The sequence below is a fragment of the Phacochoerus africanus genome, chromosome 14 (assembly GCF_016906955.1).
Source record: "Phacochoerus africanus isolate WHEZ1 chromosome 14, ROS_Pafr_v1, whole genome shotgun sequence".
Classification (NCBI taxonomy): Eukaryota; Metazoa; Chordata; class Mammalia; order Artiodactyla; family Suidae; genus Phacochoerus; species Phacochoerus africanus.
Genome location: NC_062557.1, coordinates 6,681,211 through 6,698,860, shown reverse-complemented (window position 1 = coordinate 6,698,860; position 17,650 = coordinate 6,681,211). Strand labels below are relative to the sequence as shown.

Here is a 17,650-nt window from a genome sequence, read left to right as displayed (position 1 = left end):
TTTTCCAGCCTGGTCTGAAATTATCCCAGTTTGGGCATGAGTTCAAGGTTCACCATCACCTAGAGCTAATTATTAAGACTAGATCTTCCAAACCCAGCCAGACTTTATATTTTTTGTTTGTTTGTTTTGTTGTTGTTGTTGTTTTGTTTTGTTTTGTTTTGCTTTTTAGGGCTGAACCCTTGGCGTATGCAGGTTCCCAGGCTAGGGGTCAAATCATAGCCTACACCACAGCCGCAGCAGCACAGAATCAGAGGTGCATCTGTGACCTACACCACAGCTCACAGTAACACTAGATCCTTAACCCACTGAGCGAGGCCAGGGATGGAACCCCCGCAACCTCATGGTTCCTAACTGGATTCGTTTCTGCTGCACTACAACAGGAACTCCCAAATTTTATATTTGAACAGGCGCTCCAAGTGATGGTTGTGTCTAAGAGAGTTTGAGAGTCACCGAAATACAAATCTACCTTGAAGACAAGCAGATGCTTCCCAGGAAAGCAAAGTGCTGAGCAGAACTGGGGCTGAGGAGCAGCAGCCAACAGACAACTGAGAGTGTGTGGTTGGAGAGCAGTCCGATTAAATGAACACACTCCTGGGAGCAGAGTTTTGATGAGGAGAGAAGTAGCCAGAGTACACTAGAAGCCTATCATTTGGGTTCTCCAAAAACAGGGTTACTCACGGGGGCTTAACTTTGCTGTAAATGGAGTTTGATTATGATTTCATCTTTTGTCACCCAAACTCAGTCTTTTTTTGTTTGTTTTACTGTTTTCTTTTTAGGGCCACATGGACGTTGCTGGGCTAGGGTTTGAATCAGAGCTACAGCTGCCAGCCTATGCCACAGCCACCGCAATGCCGGATCCAAGCCTTGACCGCGACCTACGCCACAGCTCACGGCAACGCCGGATCCTTCACCCAGTGAGCAAGGCCAGAGATTGAATCTGCATCTTTGTGGATACTAGTCAGTCTTAACCCTCTAAGCCACACAGGAACTCCCCAAACTCCATCTTTATACTTAATTGCTTACAGTGTAGAATCAAGTCACTCGGTCTCAATTTTACAAAGGAATGAAGGGAGGAAAGGAGGGAGGAAGAAGGAAAGAAGGATAGAAGGGAAGGAAGGGGAAAAGGAAGAAAAAAAAAAAGGCGGCACTCAGAGGAAATCCATCGTTGGAGTTAATGGCAGGGACTCTGCAGGATGTTGGTGGATGGGTTAATGTGGAAATGAGGACAAGTTGTAAAACTAAAGGAAAATGACTGCAGGGACTTGTGGTGTGAGTGACAGCAAGGATGAAGGCTATTGCATCAGAGGCCTGAAGCATACAGATCATTTATGGCCAGGCCCCACTTTAGTAGAACCACAACTGCTATTAAGACCCTCAAACGCACCATCAGTGGTTCTGAACTTTGCATAATGACCGAACTTCTGCCTTATCATCAGAGGGAAGGCGAACAGCATGCAAACCAAAGGGGCTGAAATTTCAGCTGCTGCCCAGAGCTCCATCACACTCCCAGAATAGCACAGCTAGGTTCCCAGCAGCCTCTGGCTCCACCGCAGCTGGGCTTCCGGCAGGGGAGCCGGAGTCAAACTCCAAGCAGCAGCGCCTGGAACAGCTGGGACTCCACCCAGAAGCCAGCTGGCGGGCCCTGCCCTGCTGGAGGCGCCCCATCTCTGGTGAGTGCTGGCACCTCTGGCTCTTCTCCACCCCTCACTCCAGGGTCCTGGCTGAGTTTGAAAGCCAAGGCACCCTCAAAGCCCAGGCGAGGAGGTGGAGACAGAGACTGGGGCTTTAGAAGACTGTTGGGTGATCGATCTAGGCTGGTGGCTGGTGAGGCTGATGTGGCTGGTGAAGGACTGAGTGGCCCTGGAGGGAGGGCAGGCTGTGTCGTGTGCACAGAAGATGTGACCACAGGGGGCCAGGGGCCCCCAGGAGAACAGGGTTGAAGAAGGGAGAAGGGGCTGAGAGGGAGACACAGCCCTGCCACAGGCCAGGCAGCCGCCCAGTGCAGAGCTGTCGTGAGTTTGGCTTCTGAAGAAGGGATTCTTGGAGTTCCCGTCGTGGCTCAGTGGTTAACAAATCCGACTGGGAACCATGAGGTTGCGGGTTCGATCCCTGGCCTTGCTTAGTGCATTAAGCATCTGGCGTGGCCGTGAGCTGTGGTGTAGGTTGCAGATGCGGCTTGGATCCCCTGTTGCTGTGGCTCCTGGTGTAGACCAGCAGCTAACAGCTCCGATTCGACCCCTAGCCTGGGAGCCTCCATATGCCATGGGAGCGGCCCTAGAAATGGCAAAAAGACAAAGAAAGAAAGAAAGAAGGGATTCTTCAGAAGGGAGGTTGCAGGATAGACAGCTGGTCAGATCTGCTTCCAGTGTCCTTCTCTTGTGCTGGCCTGAGCAGATTCTTCATCTATTCATTCTCCTGCATATATATACATATATATATATATATATATATATATATATATATATATATATATATATATATTTTGCTTGTTAGGGCTGCATCTGGGGCATATGGAAGTTCCCAGGCTAGCAGTCCAATCAGAGCTACAGCCGCCAGCCTACACCACAGCCACAGCAACACGTAATCTGAGCCACGTCTGTGACCTACACCACAGCTCACAGCAACGCCGGATCCTTAACCCACTTAGTGAGGCCAGGGATGGAACCCGCAACGTCATGATTCCTAGACGGATTTGTTTCCTCTGTGTCACAGTGGAAACTCCTCTTGCAAATATCGAGGCCTTACTACAGCAGGACACCAAGGAATGCAAGGATGGATCAAGCACACACCTTTCCCTCAAAGAGCTTACACCCTAGCTGAGGACAAAAGACTTGTACATAAATAAACATTCATAGAGGAGTTCCCATCGTGGCACAGCAGAAATGAATCTGATTAGGAGCCATGAGTTCTCCCCATTGAAGAGCTAGTCTAGCGGAGTTAAAACAAATAGGTTAGGCGCTCCATTGCAGCACAATGGGTTAAGGATCCAGCCTTGTTACTGCAGTGGCTGGGTCACTGCTATGGTGCAAGTTTGATACCTGGCCCGGAAACTTCCACTTGCTGTAGGCATGGCCAAAAAAGAAAAAAATAATAATTTAAAAAAATGGGTAAAGGAGTTCTCATTGTGGCTCAGTGGTAATGAACCTGACTAGTCTCCATGAGGATGCAGGTTCGATCCCTAGGTCTGCTCAGTGGGTTGGGGATCCAACATTGTCATGAGCTGTGGTGTAGGTCGCAGATGCAGCTTGAATCCTCAGTTGCTGTGGCTGTGGTGTAGGCTGGCAGCTGCAGCTCCCATTCAACCCCTAGCCTGGGAAGTTTTCTCTGAGCTTCTCGGCCTGGGCTTCTGGGAGCCAGAGCAGCCACCACGAATCTGAGTGTGGGGCTCAGGAGAGCAGCAAGGCCAAGTCTAGACCAGAGCCGGCTCCTTCCCCTGGGAGAAGGCTGATAGCATCCTTCAATATCCAGGGATCTAACTCGCACCACAGCAGTGAGCTGAGCCACTGCAGTGACAATGCCGGATCCTTAACCCTTTAACCTGCTGAGCCACCTGCGAACTCCTCCACCTTTATTTGTGGGTTTTTTTATTTTTTGTCTTTTTAGGACCACACCTTCAGCACCTGGAAGTTACCAGGCTGGGGCTCAATTATCAGAGCTGTAGCTGCTGACCTACGCCACAGCTCACGGCAATTCAGGATCAGAGCCGCACCTGCAACCTACACTGCAGCTTGTGGCAACACGGGATCCTTAACCACTGAGCGAGGCCAGGGATCGAACCTACATCCTCACGGATACTAATCGGGTTCTTAACCTGCTCAGTCACAAGGGGAACTCCCTTCCACCCATTTTTATTGTGTGTCTAGAGCACTGTCCTAGGGGCTGCAAGGAAGGCTAGCTGTGAAAGCTAGAGTCCACTGCCCACTGAGCCTATCATGGAATTAGGCGGCAAGATAGCTATGAAGAAAATGTAACTGACCGTGCAAAGCCGAGCAAGAGTGGCAAAGTCACGCTAGAGGGGGACGTTCTAGAAGAGCAGAGGGAGGACTGTGGGGTCACCTGCAAAAGCTCCTGAGAGAAGCAGAGAGCTTTAAAGCAGATTGGTTCAGAGGAGCCTGGAGAGGCCGTCCTGGATTAAGAGTGGGGTACATCGTTGGTGTCTCCTGGTTGGCCTAGCGGTTAAAGGATCCCGCGTTGTCACTGCTGTGGCATGGGTTCCATCCCTGGCCTGGGAACTTCTGCATGCGGTGGGCACAGCCACAAACAAAAAATAAAAAGCCAAGAACCAGAATGGGGGCCTTTGTGAGTGAAGCCACAGGAAGGTCAGTCCAGGGGCCAGACCCAGAGCTGATCTCTCAGGCTGGAGAGGACATTTCCCGCTCGGAAGAGGAGGGAAAGGAAGCCGCAGCCCAGGTTGAGTGCAGCCTGCAGGGGCCCTGAATGCCACCAGGGAAGGGAGTTTGGTCTTTCACTGTGAGGCAATGGGAGCCAGTGAAGGTCCTATGAATGCCAGGGTGGGAGTGCCCGATGTGGCTCAGCGGTAATGAGCCTGACTAGTACCATAAGGATGTGGGTTCAATCCCAGGCCTCGATCAATGGGTTAAGGATCTGGTGTTGCCATGAGCTAAGGTGTAGTTTGCAGACATGGCACGGGTCCTGCGTTGCTGTGGCTGTGACGCAGGCTGGCAGGTGTAGCTCTGATTGGACCCCTAGCCTGGGAACTTCAATATTCTAAGAGTTCGGCACTGCTCCCCTACACACACCACCAGAAAATCACCACCACCAGCACCACCAAAAAACAAGACAAGAATACCAGGGTGATAGTGAGTGTCCACACTGGACAGGGGTTGGCAGGTGACTGGAGGCAGAAAGAAGACTGAAAGCAGGCGATCAGATTGGGTGCAGGGAACACTGCAGCGAGGGAGAGGGTGAGCCCACCCTGAAATGTTCTCACAGCTAGGGGTTGGGGAAGAGGGCAGGATGAGGGAGAGACTCTTCCAGAAGGAAGGGAAGAGGGGCTAAACATTGCTGTGTACCCATTTCTTTTCTTTTCTTTCTTTCTTTTCTGTCCTTTTCTTTTTCTTTTTTTTTTTCTTTTTAGGGCCGAACCCATGGCATATGGAGGTTCTCAGGCTAGGAGTCCAGTTAGAGCTGTAGCCACCGGCCTATGCCAGAGCCACAGCAACGCGGGATCCAAGCCGCATCTGCAACCTACACCACAGCTCACGGCAACGCCGGGTCCTTAACCCACTGAGCAGGGCCAGGGATTGAACCCACGTCCTCATGGATACTAGTTGGGTTTGTTACCGCTGAGTGACAGTGGAAGTTCCTCTTTTCTGGTTTTAAAAGGGGTGGGTAGGCTGAGGCCCCTGAACCCCTGGACTCTTGGCCTTGACCCTGATACCTAGACTCACTCAGTTTGTCAGTGGAGGCTTTCCAGACCTGAGTAGCTCAGAAAACCCAGGTCCCTCCTTCCACAGGGAGCTGCTAAGTGGCCAATGAGCCATGGACAGGGAAGCGGGGGACAGGAAGAGGTAGACTTTGTGGCCACTGTGGATGGGCAGCAGGTGACATTCCGGCAGGCTTGACCCAAGGTCCATTTCCAGAGGGATCATCCCTGGGCAGCGGGAGGTGGTGAATGAGGGTTTGTCTCATCTGCTCCAGGGCCCTTGGCTTCCCAATTCTTTTTTTTTGTTTGTTTCTTTTTTTTTTTTTAGGGCCGCACCTGCAGCATATGTAGGTTCCCAGGCTACGGGTCGAATTGGAGCTGTAGCTGCTGGCCTACACAGCAACGCAAATCTGAGCTGCGCCTGCAACCTACACCACAGCTCATGGCAAGGCCAGGGATTGAAACTTTGTCCTCATGGATACCAGTCAGATTTATTTCTGCTGAGCCACGACAGGAGCTCCAGCTTTCTGATTCTTAAGGGACCACTTTGGTACCTGGGTCCTCTCAAAATGCCAGATGGTACCAGGCTGCTCCAAGCAGGCAGTCCTAGGAGCCTAAGCGAAAAGGAGGCTTAGCCAGACACCGCAGCCTGGGCAGCAACCAGTTAACAAGGAGCCTGGGAGCAAGGAGAGGTCACACGCAAAATCTGTTTACCAGCCCTCGTGGGACACCCAGCCGCCCAGCACAGGATTCCAAGCACCTACTAGTCAGGGAGCCAAAAACCCCACCCTCAGCTCAGGGAGGGACTAGTCTCGCTCCACTGGGGCCAGGCGGCAAGACCTGGGGCCATGGAGCCTCTAGGAAAGGGGAGCGAGGAGGAAGCAGACGCAAACTGCAACTGCAATCCAGGACTCCTGCTCCCCGGGCCAAAGGGAAGTCCCTCCAGGGAGCAGACCTGACCGCTAGCCCCTCCAGGGTCCGCTCCTCCGGCGCCCCTGCGCTCTAATGCAGGGTGTCGCTGGCCCAAGAGAGGTGGTGTCTCCAGCAAGCACTAGGCTTGCCTGCTTCTCAGGAAGGTCTGCAGCCCGAGGGCAGGGCAAGTGCAATTGCAGCACTGTTCACTGTTCGCCTGATGTTTACTGGGGTCCTCCCTTGGGGTGAAGGGTGTAAGGGTAGAGTGCTACCCTCCAGGGTGGATTTTATTTTTTTTTGGTTTTAGGGCCGAAGCCTCGGCATGTAGAAGTTCCCAGGCTAGGAGGCTAAGGGTCGAATCGGAGCTGGCCTACACCACAGCCAGAGCAATGCCAGAGCCGAGCCGTATCTGCGACCTACACCACAGCTCATGGCAATGCCAGATCCCAGATCCACTGAGCGAGGTCAGGGGTTGAACCTGCATCCTCACAGACACTAGTCAGATTCATTTCCACTGAGCCACGATGGAAACTCCTCTTTTTTTTTTTTTAAATTTTTTTATTATAGTTGATTTACAATGTTCTGTCAATTTCTGCTGCACAGCAAAGTGACGCAGTCAGACATACAATCTTTTTCTCACATTATCCTCCGTTATGTTCCATCACAGCTGATTAGATATAGTTCTCTGTGCTATACAGCAGGATCTCATTGCTTATCCACTCCAAATGCAATAGTTTGCATGTTCTAACCCCAAACTCCCAGTCCATCCCACTCCATCCACCTCCTCCTTGGCAACCACCAGTCTGTTCTTGTCCACGGAGTTTGTTTGGTTTTTTTTCTGTAGATAGGTTCATTGTGCCATATATCAGATGCCAGCTATAAGTGATATCATATGGGCTTTCTTTCTGGCTGCCCAGAGGCATATGGAGTTCCTGGACCAGGGACCAGCTTTGAGGCAGGGCAGAGTTTTTTAAAACTTGGTCAGACAAAGGGGGATGGGGCGCAGGGTGTGGGAGCAGAAAGAAGTAGCACGGGTGAAGGCCCAGAGCATGGCACAGCAAAGCTATTTACTGATCACGATAAAACAGAATTGAAAGAATGTGGGAGGGAGTTCTCACTGTGGCGCAGCGGAAATGAATCGGACTAGGCACAGCAACTCAGGATTTGAGCCATGTCTGTGACCTATACCACAGCTCACGGCAAGCTTGGTCCTTAAACCATGAGCGAGGCCAGGGATCGAACCCTCATCCTCATGGATGCTGGTCGAGTTCTTAACCCACGGAGTCACAGTGGGAACTCCCAGACATGGCTTCATTTGGATGTTACAGCAAGATGTGGGGGTGCTGTTGTCATGCCCCTTTTACAGTGAAGGAAAGTGGGGCTTAGGGAAGAGAACTGACCTGTCCTGCACACAGCTGGCAAGTGGCAAAGTTGCACCCAACCCTGGGTCTTGTCAGTAGCTTTGGCTCATGCAGCTCAAAAGGGAAGTGATTTAGGAGTTCCCTTGTGGCTCCATGGGTTAAAGATCTGTGTTATCACTGCTGTGGCTTGGGGTTTGCTCCTGGCTCCGGAACTTCTGCATGCTGTGGGTGAGGCAGAAAGACAAAAAGGAAGAATTCCAATGAATAAAGGCAGTTTCAATTGGCCATCGGCAAGCAGGAGCTCACACAGCTTTTTTTTTTTTTTTTTTGGTGGTCTTTTTGTGGGTTTTTTTTTGTCTTTTGTCTTTTTTGTTCTTGTTGTTGTTGTTATTGTTGCTATTTCTTGGGCCGCTCCCGCGGCATATGGAGGTTCCCAGGCTAGGGGTGGAATTGGAGTTGTAGCCACAGGCCTACGCCAGAGCCACAGCAACGCGGGATCCGAGCTGCGTCTGCAACCTACACCACAGCTCACGGCAACGCCGAATCGTTAACCCCCTGAGCAAGTGCAGGGACCGAACCCGCAACCTCATGGTTCCTAGTCAGATTCGTTAACCACTGCGCCACGACGGGAACTCCTTTTTTTTTTTCTTTTTGTGTTTTTAGGGCTGCCCCCAAGGCATGTGGAAGTTCCCAGGCTAGGGGTTGAATCGGAGCTGTAGCTGCTGCCCTACACCACAGCCACAGCAACGCAGGATCCGAGCTGCATCTGTAACCTACACCACAGCTCACAGCAATGCCAGATCCTTAACCCACTGAGCGAGGCCAGGGATTGAACCCACGTCTTCATGGACACTAGTAAGGTTTGTTAACCACCACAATAGGAACTCCTCACACAGCATATTACAGACAGTCCCCCACAATCCATTAATCCAAGATCTCTCTGAGCAGGGAGTGGACAGTGTCCCTATGGACACTAGTTCTCTAAGTGATAGCTTTTGGTGAGGATGGGAGTTCAGAAAGGCTTCCACGGCCAGGAGTCACTAAACTGCGTGAAGGGTTTTGGGGGCGCCGATGAGGCAGCCTGCAGTGGGGAGTCTTGGAAGCAAGGGCATCTTCCACCAAACTTTTCTTCTGGCCACTGGCCTGTGTCCAGCAGCATCCACACGGACAGCCTCCTAGGCCTGAGGATGGGGCTCTCAGGATTTCCACCTCCAGGGTTCCTGCCCTTGACAGGCCCTAGGGAACTAAAGCCAAGGACACCATGGATCCTGGAGGCTCAGAAGCCCCAGGTCATCTGCCCGGAGGGCCTTGCTTTCTTTTTGGAGGCAGATCCTGTTCGGGAGGGAGATGGGGTGGAACGGCAGAGAGCAAACCGTCCTCAGAAAAGTGCCCTGTGTTCCCACTGCTGTCATCCCACCGGGCTGGCCGAGGACAGAGCTCAGCCTGCTGAGGTGTCCAGGCCTGTGTGTAGGCCAGCACCTGTGGGCGGCCAGGCACCTGAGAGCCCATCCTTACCCCTGCCTAGACCCAGAGCGAGCGGGAACACTCGCCTCTTGGGGGAGGTCTCTGGAGGGTGAAGGGGTTTCCAAAACTTGGAAGCAAATTGAGACGGATGCAGAACCCCTGGGTGTCTCCCTGCAGGTCAGTCTTTGCCCACACCTTTCCCAGGGTCCCAGAATCTGCTTTTCACATATGCTAGGGGTTGCTGCGAGCCCTCCCAGCAACCTGGTTTGAGCATAGGTTGCCCAGTTAATGAAAACTAGTCAGAGGCCCGAGTGACTTATTAATTTCTGCTAAGTCTGACCTGCCGCTCCCTGCCCCAGGGTGGGGGGTCCCACTGCCTGGCCCTTAGCAGCTATCTGCATCCCCTAAGAGGTGGGGTAGGAGGTGGAGTAGGGGGAGGGGGACCAAAAGCCCAACTCTGTGGCAGACGTGGGCTCTTCCTCTCTTTTTTTTTTTTTCTTTTTAGGGCCACACCCGAGGTATATGGAAGTCCCCAGGCTAGAGGTGGAATCAGAGCTGCAGCTGTGGGTCTATACTGCAGCCACAGCAACCTCAGATCGGAGCCACATCTCCGACCTACACCCGGGCTTGCTGCAAGGGCCAGATGCTTAACTCACTGAGCGAGGCCAGGGATTGAACCCGCATCCTCCTGGATACTAAGGATTCCTAACCCACCAGCCACAATGGGAACTCCTGCTCTTCCTCTTAATATTGGAAAGAACTGAAACAATTCAGTCTTTCACCACATTTCCCAGGCCAGCCAGCGAGGGCCAGGCGCAGGAAGAGGTACAGAGTTCTAGAAAACCGGGGCCCCAAAGCCAGCTCTGGCCGCTAAGCAAACCTTGCCTCCAGGAGTCCGAAAAGCTGGCCTGCGAGGGGAGGAGCCGGCCTGGGGTTTATCGCTCTGGCAGCTCCCAGTGATTCATTGAGTTTGACTTCTGGTTGTCATAGACTGAGACACGCAAACAAACTGCCCGGGAGGTACCCCTCCCCTCCCGGCGCCCTCCCTCCACCTTGCAACCCCCTCGCCCGTGACCAGCCGCCACCACCCCCGCCCCCTGGATTCCCGGCCCCCTCCCGGGTGCTCCCGGCTCACATGCCCAGCTGCCCGCCCCGCCACCGGCTGGCCCCAACTGCGCGCTGCTGGCGATCCCCCAGGCAACTCGGCGTCACGAGAACCAGCACCCCTGAGACCCGGCGCTCTGCCCTCCCTTCGCGTCCCCTGGGCCCCAGCCAGGCCCAGCAACCTCTCCCTTCTCGGTATGCCGCGGCCCCTCCGGGCCTCCGGCGCTAGCTAACTAGGCCCCGCTGGGCGCCCCCGGACAGCGCAGCCCACCTCCCGCGGAGCCTGCGGCCCCCGGGGAAGGCGGCCGGAAAATCTCTTGTTTACTGGGCGGGAGCGATCCCAGCTTGGATTCGCTTCCCCTTTTCGGCAGTTCCCTGTCTGCTGATTCCTGGAGCCGGAGGGGAAAGGGTGGCAACTCGCTGATCCACCCGGGGATAGGTGGTGAGGGTGGGGCATGGGGAGGGGGTACCCGAACTCTTGGAAAAGTCCCCAGGCGGCGGGGGGATCAGGACTCGCTGTCAGGCCGATGTGTCCCAGAGCGCAGAGACCGCGGGAGCCGGTTTAAACGCTGTACCTCGGGGAACAGAACCGTGAAGGCTAATTAGGACAAGTCGGAACAGGGAACGGGGGCGCGGGGAGGAGAGCGCGCTAAGGTGTCGGGGCGATCGCAGGAAACTCAGGCGCCGGGCGGTCGGACCTAGGGCGACTTCTGCCCACTGTCCTGAGTGATTCTGTGCCCGGCCCACGGCAGTGCTAGGGGCGCGCGCAGGGGCAATCCCACACAAACTTGGTGACCGGGTGCCGGGGAAGGATCGGACGTGCAAGAGGCGGACACTCTGTGTGTGTGTGTCCACGTGTGCAAAGTCGGGGAGGGGAGGGGGCACAGAGAGTGTGACACAGACTTCGTGTCTGCGTGTGGGTCTCGCTCTAGCCCGGAGCAGCGAACTGTGGCCCGCGTGTGTCTCACGGGAGAGCCAGGACCAAGGTGACAAAGACTAGGAGTCCGCCACGGAGAGACGCACCAAGGTGGCCCCCGCGCGTGTCTGCGTGCGCGCACTGGGACGTGCGGAGAGGGAGAGCCCGCCCGCGAGGTGTGCTGGGCGGCACCCCAAACCGCTTTCCAGAGAGAAAGCCGAGTCCAGAAAGTGAGTGCGCGTGAGTGTGCGCGCGCCCGCGTGCGGGGGCGTGGCAGTAAACAGCAACAACCCACAAGCCAGCTTGGCCAGAAACTCCGATCTCCCTCCGAAGCCGGAAAGTGCGACTCGTCCGCAGCCCGGAGGTGAGTCGGGGGTGGGGTGGGGTGGCGTGGGAGGAGGGCTGGCCGGGCTTTGTTACTGTGTAAGCGGATCGCACGTACCTGGAGCGCTGCGGGCGCCCGATAAGCGCCTGAATGGAGGTGATGTCACGGTGATGCAGGCGCCGGCCCACCCTCGCTGAGAGAAAGGAGCCGAGCTTGGGGAGAGGCCAGCGCGAGAGCAAGCGACGGAGCGAGGCCAGCTCAGCCCGGGTCCCGCGGAGAAGCAGGCCGTGCGCCCCGATCCCCCGCCGGGGCCCCGCCACTCCAGGTCCCGGCTGGGCCTGGCCCCGCGCCCTACCCGGAGTCCCTCCCACCCCTGCGTGCGCCCCGCCTGGAGTTGGCCCCAAACGCCGCGCCGGAGCTGGGCAGGCGGCGCGTCCCAGGTAAGGGCTGTTGCCTTCCCGCTCCGCCCTCGCCTTGGCCGCCCGGAAGAGTAGGGTCGGGTCGGACTGGTGGGGAGTGGGCGAAGGTAGAGGCCCCAGGGGTGGAGAACCCGGGGCGGAGGACGCCGATCCTACTCCGCTCGGTCGCAGAAACTTTCCGAACACGAGCGGGCTGGGGACTACGGGTGTGGGAAGCCCGGCGCTGCGGCTCCGCGTTGGCGGCGAGGGAGAGCTGCACCATCAGGGTCTCCAAGGACTGCCCTCCCCAGCCTCCGCGCCTCTCTGCGCGAGTCCACGGTCAATAGCGACCAGGGGGCCGGCGTCCTCTCCGCTGGCCGCTACCTTGGATGAGGAGGGCAGGTTTCTGTGGTCAGAGGAAATGGGGGAGGCTGGCTCCCCTGCTCTCCGCCATCCAGACGCGCGTGGGAGTAGATCCCAGCACCGGGGCGGAGTAGGGAGGGGAGGGCTCAGAATTTGCCTTCGAGAAGTTCGCAGTTTCGGTCAAAGACCCTTTACTCTTGGCAGCGTGGCTTCCAGATGCCTTTCCCCGCTCCTCCCCGCCCCCCGCGGAGTTTCCTGCCCTTCCCAGCCGCGGGGGTTGAATTGCTTCCCTCCACCCCTAGACCCCCTGCAGTTTTAAACCCAGCAAAACCCCTCCACGGTCTTGATCCTGAAGCAGGGGGACCAGAATATGTTGAAATTGGCTTTTGTGCTCCTGCCAGTTCTCTCTCTGCCTTTATTTGTGGCCGGGGGGTGGGGTGGGGTGGGTGGGGTGGGGTGGAGTGGCAGGAGGGGAATGGTGCGCCTTCCCGAGAGGCTAAGATCGGGACCTTGGTTTGAAGACCCAATAGTTTGAGAATGCTCAGGGAATTGGGGGCCAAATGCCCACCCTCGGTGTGAAGATCTAGGCTGGGATTCCAGGAAGCCCTCTAACTCCCCTCCCCACCCCCCAACTCAGGCCAGAGGTAGCTCCTTACAGGCACCTCTCTTCTTATTGGTTGGTTTAAACACCAAAGCCCCGAGAACAGAGTTGGTTAGATGACAGGCCCTAACCTGGAGGGGGGAGAGAAAGAAGGAGATGGATGGGAGAAGGGGAGGAGGTGGGGAGGCTCTCAGTGGTCGGTCTGTCTGTCTTCACCGGCAGCTAAGTGTTGGCAGTCGGGGGAGGAAGGAGCACGCTCTCTGGCCTCCTTGGGTGACCTTCGGTGCCTCTGAGAGGGGCTTTTAAGTGGTCATGGCATCCTTGAACGTGACCACTGGCTGTAGGTCTGTATGATATTCTGGGGGGATACAGACCGGGAGCATCATGAAGCCCACGTTGCTCTTTTTAGGGTGGTTGCTAGACTTCTGTGTGGACGGTCTGGGAGTGAGGAAGGGGGTTCTGGAAAGATGAGAAGACCCGGCTGCCTCATCCTTGCTTGCTATGTGAAGCCCAGTCAGGGCTGGCTGGGCCTCTGAGCCCACCACTCTGCTGAAGGCCCTCTGCCTCCCCCTGGAGAGGGAAAGAGGGAGGAAGGGGGGATTCTGGAACTGGATTGGGCTGACTCAGACCTGGGGCACGGGGGTGGGGGTGTTGAGTGGCTGAGCCCTGGGACAGGCCAATTTCAGAGGTGATTAAAAATATTTGTGTAACTGATTCCAGGGAGGTGAAGCAAAAGGGCCCCTTTGTCCAGAAAATAATCTGCAGCTGGGGAACTGGGCTGAGCTGCAGCTGCGGTGTGGGGGGAAAATCATGGTCCCCGGCCCCCTGCCCTCCTCGGTCCTACTGAGAACCTTGAAGCAGGAGATGTGACTCCAGAAGGAAGGAGGCAGGGTTTCTCCAGCATCTTCAAAGATGGTATCCGTTGGCTGGCTGAATCTGCACTCCTGGATGTTGAGGGACCCTGGTCTGAGCGCTTCAGAGCTTTCTTCTCTTTAAGTCTCCTCCTGCTGGCCTTCAGAGGTCGCTGTCCTAGACAGTGGTCAAGAACCAGGCCCAGCTGGCCCAGTCTCCCAACTTGAGTTGGTGTATTCCCATGTCCACCCTCCAACAGGCTTGAAGGGTCAGGTCCAAGACTAACAGCACAGGTAGAAGGAAATTGGGGTGAGATCTGTGAAGCTTCTCTGGTCCTGGCTCACGGCCGGTGAAGTGCTGGATTCTAGCAGGGGGTTCAGGCAGGTATGGCTCGAAGAGAAAAAGCGACCAAGAAGAGGGATGGACCTACGGGTCCCAGGCCTAAATGAGAGCTGACTTGGTTTTTTGCAATGACATGGCCCTGATGAGATTTGAACTTGTAGCATGAGCTTAGCATCCTCTTCCCCACATCCAACAAGGTCTTGGACTTTCTTTTTTTTTTTTTTTTGCCATTTCTTGGGCCACTCCTGTGGCATATGGAGATTCCCAGGCTAGGGGTCTAATCGGAGTTGTAGCCACTGGCCTATGCCAGAGCCACAGCAACGCAGGATCCAAGCCGCGTCTACAACCTACACCACAGCTCACGACAATGCCAGATCCTTAACCCACTGAGCAAGGCCAGGGATCGAACCCTCAACCTCACGGTTCCTAGTCGGATTCGCTAACCACTGAGCCACGACGGGAACTCCAAGGTCTTAGACTTTATTGGGAAAAGATTTCCATTATGCCTTAGCTTGGCCTTGATCTTTAACCGGGGAATGAATGTGTCCTCAACAAATCGATTGCCTGTGCTTTTTGCCAGACTCATCTTTTTTTTTTTTCTTTTTTGGCCAAGCCTACCATAGGAGTTCTGGGGCCAGGGATCAGATACGAGCCATAGTTGCAACCCAGGTGCAGTTGCAGCAACACCAGATCCTTAACCCAGTGTGCTGGACTAGGGGTTGAACCTGAGTCCCAGCACTCCCAAGATGCTGCCGATCCCACGGGAACTCATGCCAAACTCATCTTCAACCCCAGCCATGGGAGTTCCCATGGTGGCTCCGCAGAAATGAAATGAACCTGACTAGTATCCATGAGGATGTGGCCTCGCTCAGTGGGTTAAGGATCTGGTGTTGCCGTGAGCTGTGGTGTAGGTCACAGACTTGGTTCAGATCTGGCATTACTGTGACTGCAGTGTAGGCCAGCAGCTGTAGCTCTGATTCAACCCCTAGCCTGGGAACTTCCATAGGTCGCAGGTGCAGCCCTAAAAAGCAATAAAATAAAATAAAATAAAATAAAAAGGAGTTCCTGTTGTGGCTCAGTGGTTAATGAACCTGGCTAGTATCCATGAGGATGCAGGTTTGACCCCTGGCCTTGCTCAGCGGGTTGGGGATCTGGTGTTGCCGTGAGCTGTGGTGTAGGGTGCAGATGCGGCTTGGATCCTGCCTTGCTGTAGCTGTGGTGTAGGCTGGCAGCTGTAGCTCCGATTGGACCCCTAGCCTGGGAACCTTCATATGCCACAGGTGGGGCCCTGAAAAAAAAAAAAAAAGAAAAAAGAAATAAATAATAAAAAAATAAAAATAAAAGCCCAACCCTGGTTATGTCCTCACTGTGCAAAAAATAGCCTTCCATGGCTCCCCATTGCCTTTAGAATAATGCCCGCAACTCCTTCCCTGTAGCATTTCTAATCTCTCGCCAGCTGGCTGCAACCTCCCTTTACAAACTCAGTTCATACTTGGTCACCTTGATTAGAAACTGAATCAAATGCTGTTGGAAGGTCTTCTCCATTCTGTCTTTTTTGACCCCCTCAGCTGGGAAGAGGTCCCTCTTGTTCCTGGAGCAGCTTCCTCTCCCCAGAGGTGAGTTCTTTTGTGTGGCACTTAGCTTATTCTTCTTTGGGTAGTTTTGTTTTTTTTTTTTCTGTTTTTTGTTTGTTCGTTTTTGCTTTTTTTGTCTTTTTAGGGCTGCACCTGTGGCACATGGAGGTTCTCAGGCTAAGGGTCCAACTGGAGCTGTAGCCGCCTGCCTACACCACAGCCACAGCAACACAGGATCTGAGCCGCATCTGCTGCCTATGACATAGCTCACCGCAACTCCAGATCCTTAACTCACTGAGCAAGGTCAAGGATCGAACCTGTGTCCTCATGGATGCCAGTCAGATTCCTTAACTAGTGAGCCGTGACAGGAACTCCTGGGTAGTTTTCTTATAGACCTACCTTTCTCTCCTCTTAGATTTGAGATACCATTAAGTCCGGAACCGTGTGTGCTCATCTTTGTATTTTTTACTGCTCTGAGAGCTACAGGACCTTGTCCCCCTGGGCGCACGCACAGTAAATATTTGCTAATTTGAAATAATAATCTGTCCTAAACTGGGACCTTGAGGAGGGAGGTAGGGTGGTCAGCTCTGGAGGATGTGCGGGTTGCCCGAGGCTAAGTCCGAGTGGCCATTCTCAGGGCTCAGTTCCACATCTCCAAGCTCACCCCAAGTTCTTGCTGCCCTGCTGAGAGCCACAAACACCCACGATGGGGTTGAGTGCTTAGGATACCATAGCATGTTAGCCATAAATTATCTCCTGGAGTGGTTCAATACTTCTTACCCATTAGCCCTCCCCAACACTCCTCTCTTTCCAGCGCTTGTAAATAAAATACAGTTTGTGCTGTATTGATTTACGATTAGACAAAGTCCCCTACAAAACTTATTTAAGTCGCAATGTACGGGAAATGTGCTTTTGCGTTGAAAGTCCAGAGAAATTGCTGGAAGTCAAGCTGCGTTATAGTGCCATTGCCGTTTATTTAGGAAAACAATAATAGTAGTTCCCACTGTGGCGCAGTGGAAACAAATCCAACTAGTGTTCATGAGGATGTGGGTTTGATCCCTGGTCTCAGGGATCCAGTGTTGCCACGAGCTGTGGTGTAGGTCAAAGATGTGGCTCAGATCCTGTGTTGCTATGGCTGTGATAAAGGCTGGCAGCTGTAGCTCTGATTCAACCCCTGGCCTGGCAACCCTAAAAAGCAAAGAAAAAAAAAAAAGGGTAAATTCACAGAAGAATGTTCATTTATTAAGAGTTAATAGGGAGTTCCCTTTGTGGCTCATTGGGTTAAGGATCCAGCATTGTCACTGCTGTGGCTCTCTCAGACCACAGTTCGCTTGAACCCTGGGCCTGACAACTTCTGCATGCCACGGTGTGGCCACAAAGAAAAAAAAGGTAATTGTAGGTGTTGTTGGGGGAATGCAGGCTTAATGGAAAGACTAACTGGAGGAGTTCCCGTTGTGGCTCAGTGGTTAATGAACCTGACTAGTATCGATGACGATGCGGGTTTGATCCCTGGCCTTGCTCAGTGGGTTAAGGATCTGGCGTTGCCGTGAGCTGTGGCATAGGTCGAAGACGTGGCTCAGATCCTGTGTTGCTGTGGCTGTGGTGTAGGCTGGCAGCTGCAGCTCTGATTAGACCCCTAGCCTGGGAACCTCCATATGCCGTGGGTGCAGCCCTAAAAAGACAAAAAAGACCAAAAAAAAAAAAAAGAAAAAGAAAAAAACTAACTGAGAGGGCTGGGAGACCTAGAATATTTCCAAGGGGCACATAGTACCTTAAAGGATTTTGGAAGTTGATGACGTTTATTACGTCAGCTTCACTTCATTTGTGAGTTTTCTTTTCCCTGACTTTGTAGCAGTGTCCTTACCCTTGTCAGTTAGGGAGAAACCATTTCTATCAGTTGAGATTTAGCATTTTGATTTACCCATTAGACATTAACTGGGATTGGAGAACGCGTTAAGGAGTTAGCAGTGTTCAAATCTACCCTCCACCCAAAAGGGAACAAAGGAAGGTGGTTGGGAGTTGGATGATGCCATTCCTCTACCAGCCACTAGT

General features: G+C 53.9%; 1 protein-coding gene across 7 annotated transcripts in view; it reads left to right on the top strand.

Annotated features, from left to right (window-relative positions):
• Window positions 1-1,574: 1,574 nt before the first annotated feature.
• GPRC5C (G protein-coupled receptor class C group 5 member C) overlaps window positions 1,575-17,650 on the top strand; it is a 30,003-nt gene continuing 13,927 nt past the window's right edge. Inside the window, exons 1-3 of one of the 7 annotated variants that reach the window (XM_047757732.1) lie at window positions 11,385-11,507; window positions 11,645-11,908; window positions 15,593-15,640. The gene's annotated coding sequence lies outside the window, so the exon portion shown is untranslated. Of the gene's footprint in view, window positions 1,671-10,241; window positions 10,423-10,683; window positions 11,508-11,644; window positions 11,909-15,592; window positions 15,641-17,650 lie in introns of those variants that run through there. The other 6 variants (XM_047757728.1, XM_047757727.1, XM_047757726.1 and 3 more) reach the window with 6 other exon arrangements.